Raw genomic sequence first — 4,549 nt, forward strand, 5'->3', positions numbered from 1 at the left:
AGACGGCAGGCGCTGGCAGAGGCCTATGGTTAGCGCGCCCCCTATTATGCCAGTTTAATGTCCTCGAGGACACACAGCGGCGCCTCGCTTGTACACGCAGTCCGGCCTCCTCCCCCAGCAGCCGGCCCGGCCCCCGGACCCGACCCGTAATGCGCCTCCTTCCAGACGCGCGGCCGGGGATTACAAAATAATCCCAAAGCGTCCTGCGTGGCGAGGCGTGGCGTGGCGTGGCGTGGCGTGGCGGGGGCAAGTCCAGCGGCTGACCATCTCCTCCGGGGCGCAGCTGTCGCTGGGCCGTATGAGGGGCGCCGGGCCGGGCCGCCCCTCGGGGTCCATGTGGGGCGGCAGTGTCGGCAGCAGCAGCAGCAGCAGCAGCAGCAGCAGCAGCAGCAGCAGCAGCAGCAGCAGAGGCAGCAGAGGCAGCAGCAGCAGCAGCAGCAGCAGCAGCCCCTTGTGGGGCCTCAAGGCATTAGCCAATCGAGGGATAATAAAAAGACGCAAGGGGGGATCCCCCGGGCAGACGCCCAATAACGCGCGGGGATTCATCGACCTACCCGAGGGGAGGGGAGGGGCGGCCGGATTACCGCTAAGCCCCTCTCACACCATGTGTGGCCCCTCCCTCCTCCCCCTCCCTCCATCCCAAAGCCCGCAGGCCGCGACATGTACCTGCTCGGCCACTCGCTGCGAACCTTCCTCCCCCTCCTCCTCCTACCCTACCCACCCTCCCACAACTAAAAACAAGCCGAGCGAAATAAACGCAGGGGGGAACCTTCCGAGAGTAAAAAAGAGGGAAGGAGGAGAGACCGAGAAAACAAGCACCTTCACTTCTTTTTTTCCTGTCCCACTGCTACTGTTCTACCACCAGGTGGCGGGAAAATTTCAAATATAAAGATGGAAAAGGAGGAAAAGGGTTGAGCTGCGTGACGCTGGCCGGGGGTGGGCGGCCAGAAGTATTACGAGGGTCGTCTTGTCACTATCCAGCGTCCCGTTAGGAACGGGAGGTACGCCCGTGATGGGATTGGACCAAAAACAAGCATCAGCCAGTGGCACGGAGGATATACAGTTAAAGGAGGGAGGGGTTTGCAGGGCGGCGGGTGGGTCAGCGGGCTCCTGGCAGGCAGGGCGGTGACGTTTCCTGCTTCTGTTTGAGGCTGAAGGATCAGTGCCCAGTCGGGACCCCCAGTGGAAACCAGCGCGCTCCCCATGGGACCCGAGGGGCCTATCCTACTGCTGCTAGCTGGAAGGGGGACGGCCAAAACTGATCCCCTATGCCCTACAGGCGGGCACCTCCCTCCACCTCTCTCTCTCTCTCTCTCTCTCTCTCTCTCTCTCTCTCACCCACACATGCGCGCTCGGATAAGTCAGTGCAGAGGACTGCTGCAGCTAGACCACCTCCTCCTCCTTCTCCTCCTCCTCCATCTCCTTCATGTCCATCGGTGCGACACAAGAGCTCGGCTGGCGCTGGCCGGAGCCCAGAGGCGAGCCAGACGGGGGCATACCCTCTGCGCACTGAGAGCGGGAGGTTTAAAACGGAGCGGCAGACCACAACATTGAAAACACACACACACACACACACACACACACACACACACGTGGTTCTCCTCCATCCAAGACTAAAATCCACCTCCATCCTGGCTGGCGCTTTCGTTCTCGACCCAGGCCCCATCGGCCGTGTTGGCGGAGAGCTGGGCGTGGTCCACTTCAATCAAGGGGAGCTGGCGGTGGGAGGAGAAGTAGTGCAGGTCAGACAGACACCTCCACTGGCATAGGATATAAGGCCGTTCAGACCAAAGGAGGCAAGGCTGCTGCCTCTGGTCCTTTTTTTTCACCCCGGAAAGCGGTAGACCGAATAAACCGCTCAACTCCCTTATTCCCATTGGTTGCAGCAATTAGCCTCTTTTATTCTTTTCTTGCAAGTTCGTTAGCGCGACGATTGTCTTTTGTTCCATCAAATAAAAAAGACAGGAACGAAACAAGGAGGTTATGTAAAATACAAAATTGGCCGTTAATTACGACAGGGCACGAAAAGAAAGAACGACGTCGCTAATGATAGAGGCCTTACAATGTTTCATTTCCCTGGATGTAACAAACTGAGGGGGAGTTGAGACTCACCAATCACTGATTCCACCGGACCATCACCTGCAAGCAGAGAGCAAAAATACGATCAGAATCTAGTGTTACACAATCACAAAGTGTTCACGGAAAAAAATGGATTGGTCGTCAGAACTAAATATTAGTTAATTTCGGGACAATCGATCAAAAAATTGTTGAGGTAACTAATAATTTGTTTTTAGAACCTAGATTAAGTTGTCAGAACAAGCTGTTCGGTGCTTGAGCTAACGCATTCGTTCTAAAAACAAACCACGAATTGGCTCCTGCAGAAAACGTGCTTGGTTTTAGCGACCAACTCTTGGCTCTGGCAACTTAATCTTGGTCCTGACAACAAATTATTAGTTACCTCAACAATTTTTTGATCGATTGTCACGAAATTAACTAATATTTAGTTATGACGACCAATTCATTTTTTTCCGTGTTCTTGACAAGTACAGAACACGGTAAAAACAATGTTTAATTTTTAAGAGAAAAGGGAAAACTTTGAGGAACTCCCCTGGTTTGACGAAAACTCATCAGATTTCGAGGGAAGTGTCCTCAAAAAATGAGGGATTTGAAAAGATTCCTCAAAATCTGAGGCGAGATCGGAGGACCATTCCTCACACACGGGAGTCCCTCAAAGTTCTCCCCTTTTCCTCAAAATATGAGACATTGTTTTTAAAGTGAAAGATAAGACCTGTAGAATCCTAAAAGAATCCTAAACAATGATTTGAGCATGCCCTTCCACAGCCGCGGGAACATGGAGTGGAGCATGCTCCCTTCTCTGCTCAGCAGAACTCCGGAACTTTCGAAAAATTCATTCGTACCACGTGAGACATGGAAAATAGCGGGATGTATCATTTCGTAATTTATTTGCAGTCTCAAGGCCCCTGTCTCTCCTGCAGCTTGGTGAAACTTTGCGGCAGCCGAGACACAATGTCGCAGTCTGTGAAAGATACGGAAAGGTCACGAGCGGAGTAGAGAGAGGGAGACAGGGAGACAGGGAGAGAGAGGGAGAGAGAGAGAGAGACTCACAATACGACAGAAGGGACTGCAGCTGAAGGGCTCTATGCGACACACCTGAGAGGTGGCGTTGGCACTGCTGGGGTTGGGGGGTTCAGTTGCTCCCTCCACCCCGCTCTCCAAATTTGGGCCGTCATCCTGAGTCACTGTGCCTGTCTGGCTGGGGCGGAATGAATGAATGCCTAACAAGGCACCTCTGGGAAATATGGAAGACGGCGTTGGGTTGCTTGCGGGTGGAAAGTGAAAACCACGTGCGGTGAGGGGAAAACGCGCCCTGAGGTCGGATGCCTCCAGCAGCAGCGAGCATAGCCGCGGATGGAGATGGAGGCTCCCCGCAGTGTGACACTTTAACTGGAAATGGTCATCATGATCATCTCGCGACAGAGGGGGAAAACAAACAAACAGCGGGCCGCGTTTGGTTTGCAATTGAAAGCGAAAAGGGCGAGGCTGGGCGAGGCTGGGCGGGGCGGGGGTGTCACCGGAAGAGGCGGACGTGACAAATAAGAGAGAGGGGGAGGGGGGCGGGGCTGAAAAGAAGTTGGCGCAGCTCCTCCGCGGCCAGGGCGAACAGGCAGGCATAGCCGCACTCCCCGCTCCCATTCACCCCTCCCATTCATTCATTCCCCGAGCTGCTGTCTCCCCATTAAGACGGACGGCGCGAGACGCGCGACGCGCAGATGAGAAGGCCGACCTGATGGAAAACATAGTTGGCAACGTCGGGGGGCGAGCGTGGCGTGGTGCGGAGAGAGAGGAGGGGGGGGGGGGGAGCTAGTGCCGCCAACGCGTCGCCCGGATTACTGGGCGTGGCAGGGCCCAGAGTCGCAGTACGACAATTGTGTGGATTATTATCATTTCCAATGCCCTGGCCCCGCTCCGCTCTTCGCTCGGCTGCTGTGCTCCGCTGTGCTCCCGCACAAGCGCACAAACCCGCAACTTTAGCAAAGTGGAGAGCAACAGAAGGGCATTGAGAGCGGCGACGTCGTCGTCGTCATTCACCGACGACGCCAAGGCTATAGGGGCGGGCGGCGGGTGGAGCGAACGCAAGCCGCCAGCAAGGAAACGGAGGAGGAAAAAAAAATCACACAAATATTATAGAAATTCTCTAACAAGCCTCCCTCTTTATGGGAGTGGCAGAAGAAGAAGCGCGGCGTGCTGGAAACTTTCTCCCTCCCGCTCGCTCCCTCCGCGCCATCCACCTGCGCAGAGAGAGCCCCTCCACTCACACAAACATACACGCACACACGCACACACACACCAATCCTTGCCTGTGCCTCCCATATACACATTTTCATCAAACGGCGGGGCAAAACGAATGTGCTGCTGCTGCTGCTGCTCACCTAGTGCCTCGCCAGGTCCACCGGGCCGCGCCTTTCATCGTCTTTGAGCGGCCCAATCGCTTTGTCTGGCCGCGTGCACCCCGGCCCACCCCCGGCCC

The 4,549-nt window shown here is 55.6% G+C and overlaps 1 protein-coding gene across 1 annotated transcript in view; it reads right to left on the reverse strand.

Moving 5' to 3' along the window:
* Positions 1 to 4,549, reverse strand: part of LOC113204729 (uncharacterized) — a gene marked incomplete at its 3' end in the record, with an annotated part of 243,415 nt that overhangs the window by 78,076 nt on the left and 160,790 nt on the right. Inside the window, exon 3 of the mRNA XM_052270342.1 lies at positions 2,113 to 2,139. The remainder of the gene's footprint in view (positions 1 to 2,112; positions 2,140 to 4,549) is intronic.

The sequence above is a fragment of the Frankliniella occidentalis genome, unplaced genomic scaffold (assembly GCF_000697945.3).
Source record: "Frankliniella occidentalis isolate FOCC.00 unplaced genomic scaffold, Focc_3.1 Scaffold118, whole genome shotgun sequence".
Lineage (NCBI taxonomy): Eukaryota > Metazoa > Arthropoda > Insecta > Thysanoptera > Thripidae > Frankliniella > Frankliniella occidentalis.